General features: G+C 46.0%; 1 pseudogene; it reads left to right on the top strand.

Annotated features, from left to right (window-relative positions):
* Nucleotides 1-2,691: 2,691 nt before the first annotated feature.
* On the top strand, nucleotides 2,692-2,809 carry LOC126103804 (5S ribosomal RNA; annotated as a pseudogene).
* Nucleotides 2,810-26,874: the final 24,065 nt, after the last annotated feature.

Raw genomic sequence — 26,874 nt, 5'->3', positions numbered from 1 at the left:
CCGACTCCCAGCCGTCTCCGCGGATAGGACAGGCAGTGCGCGCAGCCGAGGGGACGGCGGCACTGTGCGTCGCTGTGCTGGCGGCGTCGCCGATTGTAGTTAACTCAGACTGACGCTTTACACGTAAGAAACTTCCGGGCTCTCACGTGTAAATTAATATCACTTTTATTTCAGAATAGCTGTACTACAGAAGCCCAGTGATTCATACAGCACCGTTTGGACTGCTGCCAACGCAATAGCTAGTGCGAAGAAGACGTGAACATTTAAATTGTTTAGTTGCTAAAGCCGAAATTCAGCAAATAGTTTTGCGATGCCTCCTTTGCTTGTGTTTCTTTAATACACTCTTAAAATAAAATAAAAAAAATACAAAAAAGCGACGCATAACGGGGGAATTAGACGGAAATCGGGAGATGAGATTTCAGTTTCAGAAAAACTGAATTAATTATTCAAGAGAAAGAACTTCTCAAATACAGGAGGTCAGTAACGCGTTGGTCGCCTCTGGCCCTTAAGTAAGCAGTTATTCGGCTTGGCATTGATTGACAGAGTTGTTGGATGTCTTTCTGAGGGTCATCCTGGCAAATTCTGTCCAACTGGCGCGTTAGATCGTCAAAGTGGCGAGAAGTTTGGAGTGGCCTGCCCATAATGCTCCAGACGTTCTCCATTGGGCAGAGTCCCGGCGACCTTGCTTATCGAGCGCAAAGACAAGCATCGTGTGCGGGCAGGCATTGTCTTGCTGAATTGTAGGCTGAAACACCCCAGTTTTATGTCCTTTATTGGGTTTTGTGTGTGATTTACCGAAGCCACCAAACAATTAATTACTATGATTATATGACGGTGTGCTTAATGGATGAAACGCTATCGCTTTTTTGTGGTTTCGGGGGTATTTCAACCGAGTGCGGCTGTTCTGAGACTGAATAGTGGAATGATTGAAAGATTGACTATTGTTAAAGACCATAAAGGATGCGATGTACAAACTGATATGTATTTTCTACGAACACACAAATTCTGAGGCAGTTGGTACCTTCGCCTTACACTTTTAATTACGGTTATATCTTTTTATTGGTTGCTGATTTCAAGTACTTCGTCACACGCAATGATGATGGTTAACATTCACAACAATCCTCACTGCAATCCATGGTTGTTGCTGGCCGACGCGGTTGACGGGAAGCACTTAATTCGGCACTTGTCACTTTTGGTTTTATATCACTCGCGAATCGATATCGATGAGGGTCAACCCCACGACGATCAGGGGGACGCGCTCATTTGTCATACTCCGATGAATTAACGGTTTACTACTCACTCGACCACCATTCTTGCCCGTCTCTCCCGTACTACTTCTCACTCGACACTCTCCAGTACTACTGCGCACTCGACACTAGGATCACTGCCTCCTGCAGCGCTCGACAAACGACTCCTGTGCACTATCGACCTGCGCGTCTGACACCAATATCTATGTTCGTAGGATCACGGATCCCTTTCAAGGCTCAGGATGGCTTGCTAGGAAGGGCAACAAAACGCGGTGTAGAAAATCATCGACATACAGCTGTGCTGCAAGGATGCCGCGGATGATAATGAAAAGGGTCCTGCTACGAAATGAAATGGCACCCCAGATTACAACTACTGGTAAGTACGGCGGGGGACAGTCAGATTGGTATCCCACCGCTGTGCGGCGTGTCTCCAGACACGTCTTCGACCTGGAACCTCAGTGACTGGAATATAATTATCTTGAGTGATGATTCCAGCTCCGAACTGAGCCCGATGAACAGTGAACGCGTGTCAGGAGACGCCGTCGACAGCGGTGGAGTACCAACCAGACCATCGGCCGCCGTACGGCCCGACCCCAGACCTGGGGTGCCGTTTCGTTTCACAGCAGGACCCTTTTGGTTCTCATCCACGACGCCCTAACAGCACAGCTAACGTCGACGATATTCTACGCCCCGTTTTGTTTCCCTTCATGGCAAGCCATACTGGGCTTATATATCAGCGAGATAATATCCGCCCTAACATGGCGACAGTTCCTTCTGCTTGTCTGCGTCCTTGCCAGATCCTTCCTTGGCCAGCAAGCTCACCCAACCTCTCCCACACTAAGAACGTTTGGTGCATTACGGGCAGAGGCCTCCAACCACCTCGGGATTTTGACAATCTAACACGCCATTTGGACAGAATATGGCACGATATGCCTTAGTACGACATCCAATAACTCTATCAATCAATGCCAAGCCGAATAACTGGGTTCATAAGGGTCAGAGGTCGACCTACGCGTTACTGACTTCCTCAATTTGTGAAGCTCTTTCTCTTGAACAAATAATCCAGTTTTTTTTCTGAAATCGTTACCATTTGTTTGTCTGCACATGTACATCACATCTACCGGTTTCCAACACATTCGGATAATTCCTTCGTTGGACGTCGTGATCTTCTTTCTCGAGACCGCTACGGTCGCAGGTTCGAATCCTGCCTCGGGCATGGATGTGTGTGATGTCCTTAGGTTAGTTAGGTTTAACTAGTTCTAAGTTATAGGGGACTAATGACCTCAGCAGTTGAGTTCCATAGTGCTCAGAGCCATTTGAACCATTTTTTTAAGTGTATTTCCAGTTGACGGTGTACGATAGCGTTGTTTTTCTTCTCCTTAAAGAGCTATCATTATTTCTTTTCTAATATAACCAATTTGTACGGTACACTATGAGAGCGTAGGGCAACGGCCTTGCCACAGTGGATACACCGGTTCCCGTCAGATCACCGAAGTTAAGCGCTGTCGGGCGTGGCCGGCACTTGGATGAGTGACCATCCGAGCCACCATGGGCTGTTGCCATTTTTCGGGGTGCACTCAGCCTCCTAATGTCAATTGAGGAGCTACTCGAGCGAATAGTAGCGGTTCCGGTCAAAGAAAACCATCGTAACGACAGGGAGAGCGGTGTGCTGACCACACGCCCCTCCTCTCCGCATCCCCATTGAGGATGACACGGCGGTCGGATGGTCCCGATAGGCCACCTGTGGCCTGATGACGGAGTGCTATGAGTGTGTCATATTGCCACCAAGCTTTCTCGACATCCTCGTTTCTTCTACTGTTGGAAGAAAACTTAAAATTTGATTTATCTATTCATGTTAAGTATACATCTACATCGACATCCATACTCCGCAAGCCACCTGACGGTGTGTGGCGGAGGGTACCTTGAGTACCTCTATCGGTTCTCCCTTCTATTCCAGTCTCGTATTGTTCGTGGAAATAAAGATTGTCGGTAGGCGTCTGTGTAGGCTCTAATCTCTCTGACTTTATCCTCATGGTATCTTCGCGAGATATAAGTAAGAGGGAGCAATGTACTGCTCGACTCCTTGGTGGAGGTATCTTCTCGAAACTTCAACAAAAGCCCGTACCGAGCTACTGAGCGTCTCTCTTCCAGAGTCTTCGACTGGAATTCATCTATCACCTCCGTAACGCTTTCGCGATTAGTAAATGATCCTGTAACGAAGAGCGCTGCTCCTCGTTGGATTCTCTATCTCTTCTATCAACCCTATCTGGCACGGATCCCACACCGCTGTGAGCAGTATTCAAGCAGTGAGCGAACAAGTGTGCTGTAACCTATTTCCTTTATTTTCGGACTGCATTTCCTTAGGATTCTTCCAATGAATCTCAGTCCGGCATCTGATTTACCGACGATTAATTTTATAAGGTCATTCCATTTTAAATCACTCCTAATGCCTACTCCCAGATAATTTATGGAATTAACTGCTTCCAGTTGCTGACCTGCTATATTGTAGCTAAATGATAAAGGATCTTTCTTTCTATGTATTTGCAGCACGTAACACTTGTCTACATTGAGAATTAATTGCCATTCCCTGCACCATGCGTCAATTCGTTGTAAATCCTCCTGCATTTCAGTACAGTTTTCCATTGTTACAATCTCTCGATATACTACAGCATCATCCGCAAAAAGCCTCAGTGAACTTCCGATGTTATCCACAAAGACATTTATATACAGGGTGTTACAAAAAGGTACCGCCAAACTTTCAGGAAACATTCCTCACACACAATTAAAGAAAAGATGTTATGTAGACATGTCTCCGGAAACGCGTAATTTCCATGTTAGGGCTCATTTTAGTTTCGTCAGTATGTACTGTACTTCCTCGATTCAATGGAGCACGTTATCATGATTTCATACGGGATATTCTTCCTGTGCTGCTAGAACATGTGCCTTTACAAGTACGACACAACATGTAGTTCATGCACGATGGAGCTCCTGCACATTTCAGTCGAAGTGTTCGTACGCTTCTCAACAACAGATTCGGTGACCGATGGATTCGTAGAGGCGGACTAATTCCATGGCCTCCACGCTCTCCTGACCTCAACTCTCTTGACTTTCATCTATGGCGGCATTTGAAAGCTCTTGTCTACGCAACCCCGGTACCAAATGTAGAGACTCTTCCTGCTCGTATTGTGGACGGCTGTGATACAATACGCCATTCTCCAGGGCTGCATCAGCGCATCAGGGATTCCATGCGACGGAGGGTGAATGCATGTATCCTCGCTAACGGAGGATATTTTGAACATTTCCTGTAACAAAGTGTTTGATGTCACGCTGGTACGTTCTGTTTCTGTGTGTTTCCATTATGATTAATGTGATTTAAAGAGAATTATGTAACCTCCCCCTCTCTTATCGACCTTAATGACAGTGAAAAATTAAACCGCGTGTACCTAATGGAAATATGGGGAAAGCAATCGTCACCGAAGTTAATCTGTCGGTAAAGAGGGAGGAAAGGGTTACATCTAAGTGAAAGGAAAAATGCAAATGAAACTGGTGGAAATTAATTTTGAAAATGGGTAAAGTTAATAAAGAAAGTAAATGTGCGGTCGTTACGTTAACAATTAATTGGCGTTAATTAGATATTTGAGATTTGGGGAAAATTACGGTCCCCAGTCCCATCGACAACTACTATAATAACTGAAAATGAAAGATTAATGGACATTTAATTAGCACTAAAAGCGTGACAACTGAAGGTCGACACGTGTTTTGTGAAAACTGAATGTTTGTCAGAAGTAATAAATTTCGCTACACTCTGACCTAATTTAGCAAAAGAATTAATAAAACTGGAAAACTGAAAGTTAATTTAGTGATTGAAATTATTAGTGAACTTTGTTTCTGAAGCACTACGAAATTCAGTAAAATAAGGTTAGTCTTGGGCTACCTCAACAATAATTTCAAAAGCTGCTTGAATCTACGCAATTTAGAAATAAGAGATTTAACTTTGAACTTGAATTAAATGATTCTGAACAATTAACAATAGCAAAATTTAGTACGTACCAAGCTGAGCTGCAGTCACAGGAAAGCTAAAAAATATGGTAATAAAACTCGCACTCTTAATTTGTGCTTGTGTAATCTAAATATTGTAGCCAGCTATGAATACCTTAACTGAACTTTGAAATTAAAGCAGTGAAATGGAATGATATTACTTTAATGCTGGAGTTTGAATTTCAACGACACTCGGGTTCATTCCGGAAAAGGAAGGGACCCTGCTTGGTAATGAAATTGGGACAATGAGCAACAAAGGTTCATGCTACGTTGCTGTAATTTTGTGATTTGAGCAGTTTGAAAAGCTGAGGTCTGCTATACAGTTCTAAACTTTACGTGCTTCCAGTCTTCCTTTTGTTTGATTGAATGTTGGAAGTCGTCGATCGAGGAGGTGGCGACAGTCTCTCATTGTCGACCGTCGCTGTTGTAGAAGCTGGATGTTGGCGCGCCTTCTTCTCGACACGGTAACCAGGCGAAACGGGCTCTTGACGTGCGCCAGCTAATGCTTCCCGTCCGCTACACCGTGTCAGGAACGATCATAGCAAGTCGAGCGCAATTACATGCTACCAAACCCCGAAAGCGCGGCAACTCGCGGGAGCGTCACACAACACACCTCCTTCACTGCCCTACTCCCGCCAGACTCCGCTCTGCCCGCGCTCCACGCGGCAGAGTTAACACTACCAAAGTTCCTAAACACTTTGGTTCTCCACACGACCTGTTGATGTAATCGTTCGATAGCATATTTTTCCCTAGGCAAGACCCAGCGTAAAAATACAAATAGTATTTACAAAACAAACCAATTATACATCGACATAAATGCACGTATATATATATATATATATCACACAATTGGTCTGATAGTCCATATGCTCTTACTTTGTTCATTAGAAGACTGTGGGGAAGTCAGACATAAAACGCGATGTTTTCTAAAAGTGAGTCATCATCAGTCCATTTACCCACTATTTCATTATTGAAACGTGCAACAGGTAGCAAAAATGCATTGTTTCCGGAAAAAAAAAAAAAACCTTCCACTCTGGCCTTAGGATGAACGACAGATAGAATTTGGAAATTTTTCGAAGCTTCAAATTCTAAATAAGGTGTTTTTAGATTATTATTATTATTATTAATAACAGTAGTAGTAGTAGTAGTAGTAGCGGTACCAGTAATAGAAGTACAGCTTCCGGAGGTTTTAATGCGCACGAAGGCGATCGGTACAAAAAATCTGCGTTAATAGTCTCATTGTTCAAGCAACTGGAATTTTTTTTGTGCTTGGACAAATGTTCCTAGAAAAGTAAAAAAATTAAAAAGTATGTAAACAAATGGATCTTAACGTTCTGCACGTATAAACAACCCGTCCGCTACACCTCATCCACGGAGCTGATCTTGTTGTTACATCCATGTGTTCTGCGATATAGCGAAACCACATGAAAGAAGGTATCAAAGACTCCATTATTTTAAACATACTTATGTGCGCTACATTCAAAACCCACACACTGTCGAAAACGTTAAACTTTTCGTCTAGTATCAATTTTGAAAATAACGAACGTAAATGCGGTAACATAGCTAAACGTTGAAATGTTGATTACGCTTGACTGCGGGAAATGGAGTTTTTTTTCTTATAAGTTCTGGCTGTAAATACGTATCTCTGAGTCCTTTTCGTGGGAAGAAACTTATTACAAGGAAAGAAAATGGACTACGTATGTAGAAGCTTAGGAAACTGATGCAATAAATTGAACAACCCTTAAAATCAGATCTTCTAGATGTATATCTTATTTACAACATATTTGTACCCAAGTGAATAATACACTGACAGAAAAAAATCGCAACACAAAGAAATAATTAATGTGTAACGATGAAATTTCTGAAATACAGTTGTCTATGTAACATGTGTAAGTGACTGACATTGCGAGATCACAGGTTAATGTGAGAGATAAACAGTTGTAAATGTGAAATGCTGGTACACTGATAACCGGTGTAACCGCCAGAATATTGGTTTCAAGCATACAAATGTGCGGGCATTGTGTCGTACATGTGTCAGATGTCAGTTTGTGAGATAGGGCTCCACGCCTGTTACACTTAGTCGGTCAATACAGTGATAGTTAATGCTGGTTGTGGGTGACGCTGGAACTGTCGTCCGACGATGTTCCATATGTGCGCGACTGGAGACAGATCTGATGTTCTGTGCGATTTGGCATCGACGCCTGTAAGGCGCCAACGGCGTCCTGTCATACAGCCATCCATGCTACATTTATCTGGTTCCGAAGTGGACGGCAATGGGTCACAGTGTTGCACCCGTCGTTTCACAATATCCCACACATTTTCGATTGGCAACAAGTCTGGTGATCTGGCGGGCCAGGACAAAAGGCTGACATCCTGTGGCATCAAAAAGGGACGTGTTCTTGCAGCATGTGGTCGTGCATTGTCTTGCTGAAAAATGACGTCTGGGGTGTTATGCGGAAAGGGTATGCCTACAGGGTGCAGGATGTCATTCACTTAGGTCACATTGGTCACAGTGCACTGGACACGCACCAGTTGTGATTTGTGGTTGTACCCCATAGCTCCCCACACCGTAAGACCTCGCTGTATGTCTTGTGCGAATGCAGGCACTAGAGAGCCTGTATAGGGGGAGAGTGGCCATAGGTGAAGTTGCCCGTGATTGGTTGATTAGCTTTGGCAGAAAAATGGCGCCAAACGTTTCTCGCGCTTCCTATGTTCGCCGTGCTTTTGATTTGAATTGGAGTTCAGAGGACTTTTGGAAACGATTAAAAGGTATTTGAATTATTGAGAGACTTGTTATGCGTTGTGCATGCATGTTCGATTTAGTTGTATATCGTTTTTAGTACGTAATTAGCGTTTGCGATCTTAAATACGAGTTGAAATAATGAAGCGTTTTGTGATGAAGTCTCGGTAGGCCTACATGTTTGAAGTAAACACGTTAGTAATTGTACAGTATTGTTTTTGACATCTGTAATTCGTTCTGCAGACGTTCGTAAACGATGCCAGGTTGTGCCGCATTTGGTTGTTCCAATAGAGGCGAAGGTGGATTTCGCATGTTAGCATTTCCACGCAATGAAGAAAGACGAAAGCAGTGGGCAGTCGCAGTCAACAGGGCTGACATAAATCAAACAGGAGCCTTGTGGAAACCAACCAAGTACTCTTATCTGTGCGAAGTAAGTCGTTTTTTTCTTTTTACTACATATAAAACAATTTGCAATATATAGTTAAATTTGAAAACAGACCTATAAATTGGCTGTGTGAAAATTATTATAACATATTATTCTTATAAACAAAGGCATTTAACGAATGATGTCGCCATATTGTCTTGTGCTTTTGATTCGGTGAGTGTGTACTCCACTACTCCACTACTGGCCATTCAAAAGTCCCGCCCGCGTTTGGCATAAAAATGGCCACCGTATCGTCCGGTTGGCCACTCTCTCCCAATACAGGCTCTCTAGCAGTCACTGCTCCCCCTGCCTGCGGCAAACGAAAATGCGGCCATCATTTTCAAACAAACAGAACCTGAATTCGTCTGAAAACGCCATCTGACGCCATAGCTGACCACAGTAACGTCGTTCCAAACACCATTTCCGTGTAGCATTGACGTTCGTCAAGAATAGGCGGAGAAGTGTACGAGGCGCACGTAACCCGTGCAGCAATAACTTTTCCACTGTTGCGTCACACCCGAGGATGACGCAGATCTGCCCTGCAATGCCATTAGGATGAAGTTTCGATTTTCTCGAGTGGGTGGTCTGGGTGGTGCGACCTGACACATTTCGTTGTGTTCTATGGCCTTCAGTGGACCATGCTAAACACACCCGTTGCTCTGTCGAGACACTGCATCTTTCACAACGAGCAATTTTCCGGATAGATGCATCACATTCTATCTATCTATCTATCGCTTGCGCCTTGTCCCGCTGTTACGCAGGGTCGGCCATGGTTAACCGGATTTGGCATGTTAATTTGAAGGGGTGGCCGGGTGCTCTTCCTGCCGCCACCCCGTACCCCCCAGGACGGAGTAGTGTACCCCAGCTGTCTGCGTCTAGTGTTAATCGTGAAATAGTGTGTATGTGTTTCAAATGTCTGTGAATCGTGTAACTGAGGCGAGACGTGGGGACCAGCGCGGTATTCACTTAGCAGGATGTGGGAAACCGCCTAAAGACCACATCCAGGCACACCGGCCGTCGCCATTAATTCGCGGGGCGGATTCGATCCGGGGCCGTCGCGCCTGTCCGAGCGAGTCAAGGAAGCAGCGCGTTAGTGCTCCCGGCTATCCTGGCGGGTATAGATGCATCACATTCTCTCATGCCTATAATGCGTCCTCTTTCAAGGTCACTGATTTGACGGTACTGATTTGACCTGTCCCCGAGGACTAGGTGTTTGTGTTGTCCTCATCATTTCGTCATCATCAGCATCATTTGTGGCAGTGGCTCACCGGCCGCTGTGGCCGAGCGGTTCTAGGCGCTTCAGTCTGGAACCGCGCGACCGCTACGGTCGCAGGTTCGAATACTGCCTCGGGCATGGATGCGTGTGATGTCCTTAGGTCAGTTATGTTTAAGTACTTCTATGTTGTAGGGGACTGATGACCTCAGATGTTAAGTCCCATGGTGCTCAGAGCTATTTGATTTGCAGTGGCTCGATTGGACTGTGTACAGAACTGGACTGTGTAAAAATTGAGACTTTGTACGGGCGCTGATGACCGCGCAGTTGAACACCCCACAAGCCGAAGATATGTCTGCCAGGCGTCCTACACGTCTTCTTAAGTCACACTGATCGACTACCTTCGGTTTATAGCGACAACAAGAGCCGTAGGTACATTTTACCTGTGAGTGGTGGTATCAGCGATATCGATGTTGATCTAGAACCTGCGAGCCGACATGGTTCGAATGCCAATCATTTCTGCAGAAAATACAAATGTTCATGACCTGTGAATGTCCTATCTCTAGTCATTCAAGATGCTTTTTCTGAACATGAGTGTATTTGAGTGTTCATTGTTATTTATGTAGGCCAACTGTGTGGTCATTTTTCATAAGTGATAACGAGTAAGTCCAAAGAAAGAAGCTCTAGTACCAAGATAATACTAAACCAGTTGTTAATGGCTCAAATGGCTCTGAGCACTATGGGACTCAACTGCTGTGGTCATAAGTCCCCTAGAACTTAGAACTACTTAAACCTAACTAACCTAAGGACAGCACACAACACCCAGCCATCACGAGGCAGAGAAAATACCTGACCCCGCCGGGAATCTAACCCGGGAACCCGGGCGTGGGAAGCGAGAACGCTACCGCACGACCACGAGATGCGGGCAAACCAGTTGTTATTCAGGGTCTTTACCCAAAATTGTCCGTCTTTCTTTGCTTCTATTTGCAGCTTCCTCGGGTGTATCGCATTTCATGTTGTACAACTTTATAAATGTTGCTTTTGAAACATTAAAAAGTTTGCTGGCCTTCTTACAATCGACCTCCTTTTTCTGACCTGTATCAATAACTTTAGTTAGTTTAGACAAAGGGTACTTTTCTTTGCTCACCTTTCCTCATTACCTTCTTGGAATCTGCAAGAGAATAAGACTGTGTACTAATCCATACAGAACTTGAACATGAAAAAGTTAGGGGTCCGCTTTAAGCAACTAAAGGGAGTACAGTTTCAGCGGTTACGGCGGTCACTTTCTTAACCTAATAGATTTATTAAAAAAATATCAAAATAATGCCGTTTCGTCATAAACGTTAACCTTAAACCTTACTATTCAAGAACTCATTTTGGTTCAGAGACTTACTTGCCAATATTAGGAGAAATAACGAATCATGTAGCACAATATAAGAACAACTTTTCCCACTGGCAAAACATGTAATGGTGAAATGATGAGCAACAAGTGAAGCGGACGGTTTGTGCGCTCCGCTACAGGATAGTATAGCCTAAATACACTACTGGCCTTTACAATTGCTACACCAAGAAGAAATGCAGGTGATAAACGGATATTCATTGGACAAATATATTAAACTAGAACTGACATGTCATTACATTTTCACGCAATCTGGGTGCATAGATCCTGAGAAATCAGTACCCAGAACAACCACCTCTGGCCGTAATAACGGCCTTGATACGGCTGGGCATTGAGTCAAACAGAGCTTAGATGGCGTGTACAGGTACAGCTACCCATGCAGCTTCAACACGATACCACAGTTCATCAAGAGTAGTGACTGGCGTTTTGTGACCATCCAGTTGCTCGGCCACCATTGACCAGACGTTTTCAATTGGTGAGAGGTCTGGAGAATTGGCCAAGGCAGTAGTCGAACATTTTCTGTATCCAGAAAGGCCCGTACAGGACCTGCAACATGCGGTCGTGCATTATCCTGCTGAAATGTAGGGTTTTGTAGGGATCGAATGAAAGGCAGAGCCACGGGTCGTAACACATCTGAAATTTAAAGTCCACTGTGCAAAGTGCCGTCAATGCGAACAATAGGTGACCGAGACCTGTAACCAATGGCACCCCATACCATCACGCCGGGTGATACGCCAGTATGGCGATGACGAATACACGCTTCCAATGTGCGTTCACCGCGATGTCGCCAGACACGGATCGTTCGTGCACGCAGGTTCGCCGTTGAGTGCACCATCGCAGGCGCTCCTGTCTGTGATGCAGCGTTATGGGTAACCACTGCAAACGTCGTCGATCTGTTCGTGCAGATGGTGGTTGTCTTGCAAACGTCCCCATCTGTTGACTCAGGGATCGAGACGTGGCTGCACGAGCCGTTACAGCCATGCGGATAAGATGCCTGTCATCTCGACTGCTAGTGATACGAGGCCGTTGGGATTCAGCACGGTGTTTCGTATTACCCTCCTGAACTCACCGATTCCATATTCTGCTAACAGTCATTGGATCTCGACCAACGCGAGCAACAGTGCCGCGAAACGATAAACCGCAATCGCGATAGGCTACAATCCGACCTTTATCAAAGTCGGAAACGAGATGGTACGCATTTCTCCTCCTTACACGAGGCATCACAACAACGTTTCACCAGGCAACGCCGGTCAACTGCTGTTTGTGTATGAGAAATCGGTTGGAAACTTTCCTCATGTCAGCACGTTGTAGGTGTCGCCACCGGCGCCAACCTTGTGTGAATGCTCTGAAAAGCTAGTCATTTGCATATCACCGCATCTTCTTCCTGTCGGTTAAATTTCGCGGCTGTAGCACGTTATCTTCGTGGTGTAACAATTTTAATGGCCAGTAGTGTACTATGTACACTTGGCCCAACCAGAGTTCAGGAGAATGGAGAGCCGGGAGATTAGCGAATCCGTTTTACTGGAGAGTCCAGTTTAGGGCACTTTGCTCTACAGGTAGAGTTCTCAGTGAAATTGCGTACTGAAGATGGCTTTATGCTATATCACGAGCAAGTTCATGTCATTTCTTTCAACCTCTGTAGACATCATAGCGATTCCGTGTGCGTAACACTAAACTGACTACCTGCAGGGTTTCGTGTCCACAACTTTCCTAGTTTTTTGAGATTACGTAACTTATACCACAGAGAAACTTAACTTTCATGTGTAAGGACGTGCTACGTCCGCAAGAAATGGCGCCCGCATAGAGCCGGTGCAGCCTGCTGCTAACACAGTCTCTGTGAGGGTGACGGAGGGCAGACCCGCCGCCCCCACACGCAACTCCCTGTCGCCCCGAACACATATCCCATTAGAGCGCCTATCCCTTACTCTTCCCTCCTCTGGCACGCATTAACTGCATCTTGCGGCTTCGAGTTACAGCGCCGCCCCCTCTGATATCCTCGCCATATTTCTCGGCGGCCGCCCAGCGCCGTCCCCAGTTGCACAGCGCGCACCCCGTCTCTTCTTCTCCTTCTTTTTTTTAGCCGTGACCCCTGCCCGCTGGAACGCCACAAAAAGAGTGCAGAGCCGCAGGCCTGGCCCTGCCACGTCATTAGTAACGCCCGCAAAGCCGCGAGAATTAAAAATGCTTTCAGTAATTAAGTGCAGAAGAGGACGCGAAGAAAAAAACTGCTCATTTAACCGGCTCAGGCGTTAAGAGATTTTTTTCTTACTGCATCCGAAAGTTTTTATTGTTATCTCTAGGGGAGGAATTTTTTTAATTGCACTCGAACGGAAGGGCGGGGCGCAATGTCATAAACGCGCCTCGTTAATCTTCGTTCTAAATGAGGCACATACGGTACGGTATATCTTTTCTTCCGGAAGAATTCTCGCCGAAAAAAATACATCTTGTGTTGCTTCTCGTGGAGCGAAACAATTATCCATTAACCTAAAAGATTCGGAGAAAAGGAATATTTCACTCTTTTGCTTGGTGAAAGATTTATACGGATATGAGAATCGTCATCATTAGTTCTCCTGCATTATGCAAGGAGTTAATGTGTCAAATTAAATTGAAAGTAATAGAAACTGGCTTGTATAACGACTTTGTGCTGGAAAGGTCTCTACTAAGTGTTTGAGGAATGTGAAATTGAATTCGTTATTAAATATTTTCTAAAAACATTGTTGTCGCTCTATAATATCCAGCGCTCTATCCCGGTCTCCTAAATTCTGGGAGAAATCAACGGAATTTAAAGTCTCATCGGTGTCTAGGTAAATGCAGATTAACAACGAACCCCTTGAGTGCGATGTGGCAAAAGGCGAATGATGTTTACGACATTCGACGCGCCACACAATATCTAACATGCAACCACAATATTGGCTACTAATGGCGGCAGGGGGCGGAACTGGAGGTATCCAATGGTGAGCACAACATGAGGCTACGGGGTGAAATTGAACAAGTGTAACTCACAACGGTGCTACAGTGCTAGTGGTGTTGACACAAAGCAGAGCAATAGCAACGATAAACAAAGCAAACGAATTACATCTACCACAGTTGCCGAAGTTGACATTTCGACACAAAGAAACCAAATGGATTTCTCAGAGAGGGAAAGAAGTGGCAGATAAAATATTAGCGTTTCTGCAAGATGAGTCAGTGGAATGTGTGGTGTCGTACAAGCTCGACTGTACGGACGGGCAGTGTACATGACGAGTGCTCGCTTAACATGTGAAAGTGATATTGAAACAGGTGTCGAGCCATCATCCTTTTCGACAGTGAGCCACAAATCCAGTCTCCAGTGAAACGTAGTAAAGGACAATAGTTATCCAAGGAGCAAGTACTAAACATAATTACATACATAAAAGATCATACGCAGAATAGGCAAAAAAGTACGCACCAACACGGCTCTAGGCAGTGTTAGTGGGTTCTGCCGTACGTCGCTAAAATAGTTCCCAAGTTGACATTAATACTCCACATACGGATATAAGCCAACGTACGGTGCTACCCAGTCAGTCGACAACGGTATCAACAGAACGAAAGCTGACACAGTCTCCGTGGAGAAAATCTGCAACCACAGATTGTAAAACAATTTTTTTACTGTCCGACTTAACTGCATTAATTTTTTGAAGATTGATTGGTTTTGGTTCAGCATGATCAGTCCTTAGATCTGAGTGAGTTGGTTACAAGAGTAAACTGTCGAACTATCAGCATAATTTATATCCTGTGACGCAGCGTGTGTTGAAGGATTCTTCAGTGCAAGACTACATTTAACTGTATTGCCACGAATCATCTGCACACTCAACTTAAGTAGTGTGGGAGAACGGTAAACTCATCCCTGAACTCTTCGAACCACTGCGAGACGCTGCATTCCCCTTCTGGTAGATACCATTGTGCCGAAGAAAAACAAACTCCATATAGGGGGGACGTGGTCCCCAAGGATATATGCATGTTTGTGTTGATGCACTGTGCCTTCGATAATGACGAGATCACCCAGGGATGTCACGGACACATTCCCAACACCATAACGCTCCATCCTCCGACCTGGATCCTTTCGGCTATTGCTGCACGGTGTTTGCTTTCAGACGTTTCTCGCCGATGGAGCATCGAAGTGATTCATCTGTAAAGGCCGCCTGTCACCATTCAATGGACATCCAGCTGCGGTACTGGCGCACAAACTCCAGCCCTCGTCGCCGGTGAACAGCAATCGGCATGGGTGCACGAACCAGGTCCCTGCTGCGAAGGCCCATACGCAGCACCGTCTTCTCAACGATCGTTGAGGAGATATTGTTGATAGCTCTTTGGTTCATCTTTGCAGTCAGCTGCTCGGCAGTTGCAGGTCTATTTACCCGTACACGTCTCCACAGACGTGGTTCCCTTCTGTCATCTATGGTCCGTGTTGCACCACAGCTGCATCGGCGTCGGATTTCGATAGCACCGTTTTGCCAAGCAACGTGTACTTTAACCACGGCGGCACGCGAACAATTTGCAAACCTATCCGTTTCGGAAATGCTTACACCCTTGGCCTGAAAGCCGGGGATAATTCCCTTTGAACGTCAGATAAACCGCTCCGTGTTCGCATTACGACAACGATTGCATTGTTTCCTCCGTCACCTGGACACACTTTATACAAGGTGTTACAAAAAGGTACGGCCAAACTTTCAGGAAACAGTCCTCACACACAAAGAAAGAAAATATGTTATGTGGACATGTGTCCGGAAACGCTTACTTTCCATGTTAGAGCTCATTTGATTAATTCTCTTCAAATCACATTAATCATGGAATGGAAACACACAGCAACAGAACGTACCAGCGTGACTTCAAACACTTTATTACAGGAAATCTTCAAAATTTCCTTCGTTAGCGAGGATACATGCATCCACCCTCCGTCGCATGGAATCCCTGAGGCGCTGACGCTGCCCTGGAGAATGGCGTATTATATCACAGCCGTCCACAATACGAGCACGAAGAGTCTCTACATTTGGTACCGGGGTTGCGTAGACAAGAGCTTTCAAATGCCCCCATAAATGAAAGTCAAGATGGTTGAGGTCAGGAGAGCGTGGAGGCCATGGAATTGGTCAGCCTCTACCGATCCATCGGTCACCGAATCTGTTGTTGAGAAGCGTACGAACACTTCGACTGAAATGTGCAGGAGCTCCATCGTGCATGAACCAAATGTTGTGTCGTACTTGTAAAGGCACATGTTCTAGCAGCACAGGTAAACTATCCCGTATGAAATCATCATAACGTGCTCCATTGAGCGTAGGTGGAACAACATGGGGCCCAATCAAGACATCACCAACAATGCCTGCCCAAACGTTCACAGAAGCCCACACATCTTGATTGTGAAAATTTACAATTTGATCACGTTGGAATGAAGCCCCACCCGTAAAGAGAACATTTGCACTGAAATGAGGATTGACACATTGCTGGATGAACCATTCGCAGAAGTGTACCCGTGGAGGCGAATCAGCTGCTGATAGTACCTGCACACGCTGTACGTGGTACGGAAACAACTGGTTCTTCCGTAGAACTCTCCATACAGTGACGTGGTCAACGTTACCTTGTACAGCAGCAACATCTCTGACGCTGACATTAGGGTTATCGTCAACTGCACGAAGAATTGCCTCGTCCATTGCAGGTGTCCTCGTCGTTCTAGGTCTTCCCCAGTCGCGAGTCATAGGCTGGAATGTTCCGTTCTCCCTAAGACGCCGATCAATTGCTTCGAACGTCTTCCTGTCGGGACACCTTCGCTCTGGAAATCTGTCTCGATACCAACGTACCGCGCCACGGGTATTGCCCAGTGCTAATCCATACATCAAATGGGCATCTGCCAACTCCGTATTTGTAAACATTGCACTGACTGCAAAACCACGTTCGTGATGAACTCTAACCTGTTGATGCTACGTACTGATGTGCTTGATGCTAGCACTGTAGAGCAATGAGTCGCATGTCAACACAAGCACCGAAGTCAACATTACCTTCCTTCAATTGGGCCAACTGGCGGTGAATCGAGGAAGTACAGTACATACAGACGAAACTAAAATGAGCTCTAACATGGAAATTAAGCGTTTCCGGACACATGTCCACGTAACATCTTTTCTTTATTTGTGTGTGAGGAATGTTTCCTGAAAGTTTGGTCGTACCTTTTTGTAATACCCTGTATACCCTCCACCGCTAATGCTGCCGCCTTCCGTCTGTGAGAATGTTGATGTCGAACATAGGTCGAGAGCACATTAATGTCACTCGGCTGAGCCGCGCGGGATTAGCCGAGCGGTCTGGAGCGCTGCAGTCATGGACTGTGCGGCTGGTCCCGGCGGGGGTTCGAGTCCTCCCTCGGGCATGTGTGTGTGTGTGTTTGTCCTTAGTATGATTTAGGTTAAGTAGTGTGTAAGCTTAGGGACTGATGACCTTAGCAGTTAAGTCCCATAAGACTTCACACACATTTGGACTCGGCCGTGTGTACTTCATTTAATAAATTATTGTATAATGTTACTTATCACTGTTGTCCTCATTTCGTCGTAGCTTGTCTAAATCTATTTGGCCCCTCTGGCGTGGTCTATAGTCATTGTGCGCAAGCAAGTCACCTTAATAACGGCAGCTTTCGCCGACAGGGGGTTCTCTGACTGTCACATTTTTATGTTTGACGCAATATTTTGTGAATACCGCAGTATCAGTGCAGAGAAGTAATCCTGATCCAGCAACAAACGTTTCCGGGTAATCTGTGGAGTAGTGCGTCGCGTAATTAGTTCCGCGCGGCTGACTTCGCCAAGAGTGCATGGATTCTGGCTACGACCGCAGTTGAGTACTCGTGTGACGCCACGTGAGCTCTGACGACGGAAGAAAGAAATGATTCACTTCGATGTGGCCGTCATCAAATGCTCCATCCTGCGCTCGTCTGCCAACACAGCACCTGAAGACCTCCCAATCTCTCTGCTCGCCGGACTATTCTATTTGTTGTGATGACAGAAACGTTCTCTCTCTATAACAATTGTTGCCACTAGTTTGAGTTGCCCATCAGCGTGCGTTGTTGGTGCAGTAGAAGGATAAACGTGTGATCAAATGGTCACCTGTGAGTTTCAAATAGCTCTAAGCACTGTAGGATGTAACATCTGAGGCCATCAGTCCCCTAGTCTGGCAATTATATTTGCAGCTAGCCGCACTGCTAATGTATCCGGTCGAATGACATTTCTAATTGTTTCAGTTACCCCTAGACTTAGAACTACTTAAACCTAACTAACCTAAGGACATCACACACATCCATGCCCGAGGTACCATTCGAAACTGCGACCGTAGCAGCAGCGCGGTTCCAGACTGAAGCGCCTAGAACCGCTCGGTCACAGCGGCCGGCCCTGTGAGATTCACTTGGGTCCTAAATGCCTGTGGCTCTCCATCACTACGTCTCCAGTGCATAAGGGACAGTCGAACGAAAACCGAACCGACGTTCAGTTCCTATTTCGTAGAACGCGGTCATCCAATGACGAATCCGCAACCGCATCCACAGTTGCGCTTCCTCGTCGTAATGAAACCATCCATGCATGTCTCTCTTCAGGCAGCCAAAGATGTGAAAATCACATGGTGAACAACCAGGTCTGTACGGAGAATGTTGTACTGTTTCCGAACCAAACCACTGAAGCGTAGCCTTCGTCCCGTTGGCAGTGTGGGGGTGGGCGTTATCGTGCAACGCGATGATTCCGTCTGACAGATTTCCTGGGCGTATGGATTTTGTGGCACGCTGCAGTGTCTGAAAAATGTCTTCATAAAGCTGTGGCTCCATGCTCTAGGAACTCGGCGAACAGAGGTCCGCTGCAGTAGAAGAGAAAGGTCATCACAACCTTACGTGGTGCCACTATTTCGAGCTCGAGGGCAAACGGCAAAGTCAACAGTGGAAACATCTCACATCTTCCCTGCCAATGAAATCCAAAGTTGTTCAAACAAGTTCTATTAAGGTTATGATGACCTCCTTCTTAGACTGCACGGTCAATCTGCTAGACGAGTTTCTACACAATCAACGCATAACGCTGTGAAAACACTTTGCAGAAACTGCGACGCACCATAAAGTCATAGCGCCCAAGAGTGTTACCGTTTTGCATGATAACGCCCGTGTGCACGCGGCATCATCCTCCGAACAGGCCGGATCTTTCACCGTGTGGTTTCTACAACTTTGGAGACCTTAAGAAAAACATCTGAGGACGTCGGTTTCAGTCGGACAAGGAAGTGGAAGAATGGGTGCGGAATTGATCGTCACGTCTCCCAGTGGGGTAAATGTCTTAATGCATGTGGTGATTACGTTTTAATGTAACCATCCTATGATCCCGATGCGTCAGGTGTTCGATATTAATTTGACTAACCCTCATATGACAGGTGGAAGACCCCTCCAAAAATACTGAGCAACGCTGCCTGTCTAGCCTTGCATTATTGTGGAAGTGTTTATGTCCCATAAATGTTCGATAGGATTCACGGTGGGCGGTCTGTTGGCCAAATCATTCGCTCGAATTGTCCAGAATGTTCTCAGACCAGTCACAAACAATTGTGGCCCGTTGACATGACATCGTTGTTTGGGAACATGAAGTCCATGAAAGGTTCAAAATGGTTCAAATGGCTCTAAGCACTATGGCACTTAACATCTGAGGTCATCAGTCCCCTATACTTAGAACTACTTAAACCTAACTGACCTAAGGACAACAGACACATCTGGACTGAAGCGCCTAGAGCCGCTCGGCCACAGCGGCCGGCTCCATGAATGGCTCCAAATTGTCTCCAAGTAACCGAATATAGCCATTTGCAGCCAATGATCGGTTGAGTTGGACCAAAGGGCCCAGTGCATCCCATATAAACACAGCCCTTACCATTATGGAGCCACTATAAGCTTGCACACTGTCTTATTGACAACTTGGTCCATGTCTTCGTGCGGTCTGTTCCCCAATCGAACCCTACCACCAGCTCTCACCAACTGAAATCGGCACTCATCCGTCCAGGCCACGGTTTTACAGTAGTCTAGTGTCCAACCGATGTGGTCACGAGCCCGGGAGAGGCGCTGCAGGCGATATCATGCTGTTAACAAAGGCACTCGCCTCGGTTGTGTGCTGCCATACCTCATTAACGCCAAATTTCGCCGCACTGTTCCGACGGAAAAGTTAGCTGCACGTCCCATACTGATTTCTGCAGTTATTTCATGCAATATTGTTTTTCTGCCGGCACTGACAACTCTACGCTAACGCCATCGCTCTAGGTAGTTAAGCGCAGGCCGTCGGAAACTGGGTTGACTGTGGTGAGAGGTAACGCCTGAAATGTGGTATTCTCGGAGCACTCTTGACACTGTGGATCATGGAATATTGAATTCCCTAACGATTTCCAAAATGGGATGTCCCATGCGTCTAGCTCCAACTATTACCTACTCCGCGTTCAAAGTCTGTTAATGTCCATAATAAGGCCATAATCACGTCGGAAACCTTTTCATATGAATCACCTGAGTACAAATGTTAGCTCCGCCAATGCACTGCCCTTTTATACCTTGTGTGCACGATACTACCGCCATCTGGATGTGAGCATATCGCGATTCCGTGATTTCTGTTACCTCTGTATAAGGGCTCTGTAACAGTGCAATCAACATTTTGCCTCAGTTGCATCATGTTGTCTGGAGAGACCTTTGGCTTATTGTTTGTTTTGTTGTTGTTGTTGTGTTCAGTCCTGAGACTGGTTTGATGCAGCTCTTCCTGCTACTCTATCCTGTGCTAGCTTCTTCATCTCCCAATACCTACCGCAGCCTACATCCTTGTGAATCTGCTTAGTGTATTCATCTCTTGGTCTCCCTCTACGATTTTTACCCTCCACGCTGCCCTCCAGTGCTAAATTGGTGATCCCTTGATGCCTCAGCACATGTTCTACGAACCGATCCCTTCTTCTAGTCAAGTTGTGCCACAAACTCTTCTTCTCCCCAATTCTATTCAATACCTCCTCATTAGTTATGTGATCTACCCATCTAACCTTCAGCATTCTTCTGTAGCACCACATTTCGAAATCTTCCATTCACTTCTTGTCTAAACTATTTATCATCCATGTTTCACTTCCATACATGGCTACACTCCATACAAATACTTTCAGAAACGACTTCCTGACACTTAAGTCTATACTCGATGTTAACAAATTTCTCTTCTTCAAAAACACTTTCCTTACCATTGCCAGTCTACATTTTATATCCTCTCTACTTCGACCATCATCAGTTATTTTGCTCCCCAAATAGTAAAACTCCTTTACTACTGTAAGTGTCTCATTTCCTAATCTAATTCCCTCAGCATCACCCGACTTAATTGTTTGTTTTCTAATTTATATAAAGCAGTACAAGACATTTCAAATGGTTCAAATGGCTCTGGGCATTATGGGACTTAACATCTATGGTCATCAGTCCCCTAGAACTTAGAACTACTTAAACCTAACTAACCTAAGGACATCACACAACACCCAGTCATTACGAGGCAGAGAAAATCCCTGACCCTGCTGGGAATCGAACCCGGGAATCCGGGCGCGGGAAGCGAGAACGCTACCGCACGACCACGAGCTGCGGACTACAAGACATTTATTTTCAGCAAGGAAACCAAAACTGAGAATTGAAGTCATGCGATAAACAGAGGCATATTCCTGTCGAGTGGGCGTAGTTCGTAGAAGTTGGGAAGTGTTGAATGTCGAAATGGCTAGCAGAAGAGGAATTCCACAACACGTAAACGCTGTCACGCCTTTTCACCGGCAAGCCTTTTAAACTTTTTTAATTGAAGGCAGTGAAGGAAATGACGCGCGCTGGCGGCGGCCAGATAATCGCGGTAAGTGCTGCGAGGGCCGGCTGACGGGCCCGCGCGCTGTCACGCTGCGGTATCGGCGGCCGCGCGGCGCGCCGCGGCATAATGGCGCGCCAGTATCAGCAGTTAAGTTCATTAAAACGCATTCAGGCCGGCGCGCGCCGGCGGTAATTCAATTCGTCCCCCGCTGGTGCTGCAGATAGGCTCTCGGCTCCGGCTCGGGGGAGCAGTTCAGTTACAACATAAGCCGGTGTCGGCGCCGCCGTGACAAAACGGGACCCGCGCCTAATCTCCCCTCCCCTGCCCTGTCCTGCCCGTTGCAGGGGGATGGGGGAGGTGCAGGGGGGAAGGTCGCCACCATTCAGCCGCTCTCGCTCACTTGACAACGCCCTGCTCCGTATTCCCAGCTATGCACACCACTCCTCGCTACGAGTGGCCACAGTGAAGGCCGTGACGAAGCGCTGCACCATGCCATCTTACTGTGATACTTTGTCATTTAAGAACACACTAGCTTTCTTGGGTAGTCCCCTTATCGTCTGAGCTATCTTGGCACGACTGACGACCCGCCGTCACAGCCTCACTTTCGTCGACACCTCCCTCGTAACTTCCAAGGTTGGAATGCTCCATGTATGGTCGAAAACTGTGGTAGGAAGTATGTACTAGCTCAGGTTAAGGTGTGAGGGCCGGTAGTGAGTGGTGCTTGGTTAGCACGTTACGTAACGGCCTTCCCCGCGAAAGAAAGGTTCCGGGTTCGAGTACCGATCGAGTTTAAATCTAACAGGAAGTTTCAAATAAGCACTCTTCACTGCAGAGTTACACATTTGTAAGTACGCTGTTTAGGTTTTTATGCTGGTAACGCCACGTAGCGCTCTATATGAAAATCACTGGCTGCGCAGTGTGCTGTGTGCCGTCGACAGCGGTGGAGTACCAACGTGAGCATCGGCCGCCGTATGGCCCGACCCCAGACGACAGAAAGTGAGGACCGGGCACCCGTCAGAGGGGCTCAAAAATGGCTCTGAGCACTATGGGACTTAACATCTGAGGTCATCAGTCCCCTGGACTTAGAAGTACTTAAACCTAACTAATCCAAGGAAATCACACACAGCCATGCCCGAGGCAGGATTCGAATCTGCGACCGAAGCAGCAGCGCGGTTCCGGACTGAAGCGCCTCGAACCGCTCGGCCACAGCGGCCGGCCAGGAGACTGGGAGACCAGTAAATAAAATAAGAACTCTTGCCTCAACGTAAACACATGATTGACTAGGGCAATGAAAAACAAATTGTCTACAAGACGGAAAACAGGAGCCCTGGGCCCCACGTGCTGAAAAGCCGGGCACTAGGCCCAGAGCCACACCAATGTGAATACTTGATGTGGATTGGGATGATCAAGTGCGATAGGCCGACAGGCTCAACTGCTATACGTATGGCGAGGTACGCCAGATGGTGACGTCGTATGTTCAACGTTTGTCGTGCACTTTTAGGGTATGGTTCAAATGGCTCTGAGCACTATGGGACTTAACATCTGTGGTCATCAGTCCCCTAGAACTTAGAACTACTTAAACCTAACTAACCTAAGGACATCACACACATCCATGCCCGAGGCAGGATTCGAACCTGCGACCGTAACAGTCGCGCGGTTCCGGACTGAGCGCCTAGAACCGCAAGACCACCGCGGCCGGCACTTTTAGGGTATATCCCGACGTTTGTGGCCCCATGTCTGTTACAACGGGAGGCACAGTTGAAAGTAGCCCGCCTGATCATTGAATACGAACGTACTACTTATACTTCTGAAATAGCGTAAACAAATACAACAGTCGACAGTCTTAGGCAATAATCGATTATTAGCATTCTTCTGTCAACATTTCAGTTCATTTCACTAGTGAAGTTAGATGTTTCTCTTTGTGGTCCGCAAAATTACTTGTCGATAGAAGAAAGAATTTAAATTGTGGTAGCATTTGTGGAAACTGGTTCTATTAAGAAAACTACCCAAAATTTAGGGGTCAAGTATCCGGATAGAGGACTGTTAGCAAGAAACACAGTCTGTATAAAAACTGGCGCATCTACGGATTTGTGCAAAATGTAAAACGACAAAGAATCCCATCAGTTGGTACACCAGCAGTTATTTCAGGCATTCGTCGAAGAATTATTCAGAGCCCAAGGAATTCTACACTTAAACTGGCCCAACAGACGAATGTAAGTAGGAGGAGCTGCCAGCGGATACTGAAAAGTCGTAATCTGAAGCCATATCTCGTGACGGTCGTGCAGCAATTACGGAACGATGACAGTCAGAAACGTGTAGATTATTGTACGTGGCTTCTGAATAACTTCAACTATGGTTTATCAGACCCTTTCCATTACATAATGAGTGATATGTATGGTTTCACCTTTCCAGTCATGTGAATTGATAAAACACGAGGTACTGGGGAACGGATAACCCTGACAATGTGTTAGCAACGACTCCAGGATGAAAAAATCGGCGTTTGGTGCGGTGTAACGGGACGCGCTTCATTGCACTGATATTTTTTGACAGTACCCTCACCACGGTTGCATAGATGGAAATTTTTAATAAATTTTGTGCTCAACTCTCTGTATATGAAAGACGATACTGCTTCTCCCAGCACGGTGGGGCAACATGCCACATGTCTAAGGTATCCCTGGAACGAGCCCATGATGTCTTCACTGTGGAACGAACTGTCAGGAAAATTTATGGCCACCAAATTAGACGGATTTAACAACACGTGATTTTTTCAGGTGGGGACAGTTGAAGAGCAAGGTTTATGAATGAAGTCCGCACAAAATATAGCGATGAAGCTACTGTCATCAATATCCGAACTTTGCGCCAGGTTTATCCGGGTACAACTGTGTATTGACATTGCAGGGGGTCACTTTCAATATCTTCTATAAATGTATTTTTCGCCGTATTTTTTATTGTAAATAAATGGTAAGTCTATTTCAGCTCTTCGTTTCTGTAATTTCACTGCATTTCCTTTACACTTGCACGGGATTCTTTTATCTGCTCCACCTTATATTACGATGGTCACTCCAAAAGAAATGCAGTTTTCATTCTGCATGTCTGACAGTTTTACAGTATGTGGATACATCCTTCCCGCTTGTTTTCAAACTTAGTTCAACCCGTTCCCGTGAGTGGCGCCGTCACAGCATGTCTTATGTCTTCAAGATGGCTGCTACACTTGACGTTCGTCAGAAGCAACGTGCTGTCATAGAATTCCTGTGCTGTGAAAACGAGACAGTGGGGAACATCCACAAGAGGTTGAAAAAGGTGTATGGAGATGCTGCCGTCGATCGCAGTGCAGTTAGTCGTTGGGCAAGCAGGTTACGTGATGAAAGCGGGCACGGCAATATTGAGGATTGTCCTCGCAGCGGCAGGCCTCGTACTGCACACACTCCAGACAATGTACAGAGAGTTAACGAATTGGTGACTGCTGACAGACGCATCACAGTGAACGAATTGTCACGCTACGTTAGGATAGGGGAAGGGAGTGTTTGCAGAATACTGAAAGTGTTGGCGTTAAAAAAGGTTTGTGCCAGGTTGGTTCCCAGGATGTTGACAGTGGCTGACAAAGAAACAAGAAAAACGGTATACAGCGAACTTTTGGAACAGTACGAGAATGGTGGAGACGAATTTCTTGTGACAGGTGATGAAACATGGCTCCATCATTTTTCACCAGAGACGAAGAGGCAATCAATGGAGTGGCATCATGCAAATTCACCCAAGAAAAAAAATTCAAAGCCGCACCTTCTGCTGGAAAAGTTATGGCTACGGTGTTTTTCGATTCCGAAGGACTCTTTCTTGTGGACATCATGCCAAGTGGAACCACCATAAATTCTGATTCATATGTGACGACACTGAAGAAACTTCAAGCTCGACTGAGTCGTGTTCGACCACATCGGCAAAAGCAGGATGTTTTGCTGTTGCACGACAATGTACGGCCATATGCCAGTCAGAAAACCATGGAAGCGATCACAAAACGCGGATGGACAACACTGAAACACCCGCCTTACAGTCCTGACCTAGCTCTATGTGACTATCATCTCTTTGGGAAACTCTTCGTGGAACAAGGTTTGAAGATGATGACTCCCTTGTGCTCGCTGCCAAACAATGGCTCCAACAGGTTGGTCCAGAATTTTACCGTGCGGGTATAAAGGTGGTGGTTCCGAGATGGCGTAAGGCAGTTGAGAGGGATGGAAATTGTGTGGAGAAATGAAAATACAGGGTTATTACAAATGATTGAAGCGATTTCACAGCTCTACAATAACTATATTATTTGAGATATTTTCACAATGCTTTGCCCACACATACAAAAACTAAAAAAGTTTTTTTAGGCATTCACAAATGTTCGATATGTGCCCCTTTAGTGTTTCGGCAGACATCAAGCCGATAATCAAGTTCCTCCCACACTCGGCGCAGTACGTCCCCATCAGTGAGTTCGAAAGCATCGTTGATGCGAGCTCGCAGTTCTGGCACGTTTCTTGGTAGAGGAGGTTTAAACACTGAATCTTTCACATAACCCCACAGAAAGAAATCGCATGGGGTTAAGTCGGGAGAGCGTGGAGGCCATGACATGAATTGCTGATCATGATCTCCACCACGACCGATCCATCGGTTTTCCAATCTCTTGTTTAAGAAATGCCGAACATCATGATGGAAGTGCGGTGGAGCACCATCCTGTTGAAAGATGAAGTCGGCGCTGTCAGTCTCCAGTTGTGGCATGAGCCAATTTTCCAGCATGTCCAGATACACGTGTCCTGTAACGTTTTTTTTCGCAGAAAAAAAAGGGGCCGTAAACTTTAAACCGTGAGATTGCACAAAACACGTTAACTTTTGGTGAATTGCAAATTTGCTGCACGAATGCGTGAGGATTCTCTACCGTCCAGATTCGCACATTGTGTCTGTTCACTTCACCATTAAGAAAAAATGTTGCTTCATCACTGAAAACAAGTTTCGCACTGAACGCATCCTCTTCCATGAGCTG

This window comes from Schistocerca cancellata, chromosome 1 (genome assembly GCF_023864275.1).
Source record: "Schistocerca cancellata isolate TAMUIC-IGC-003103 chromosome 1, iqSchCanc2.1, whole genome shotgun sequence".
NCBI classification, from domain to species: domain Eukaryota; kingdom Metazoa; phylum Arthropoda; class Insecta; order Orthoptera; family Acrididae; genus Schistocerca; species Schistocerca cancellata.
The sequence above is the reverse complement of the archived record's forward strand: the minus strand, read 5'-3'. Positions and strand labels throughout refer to the sequence as shown.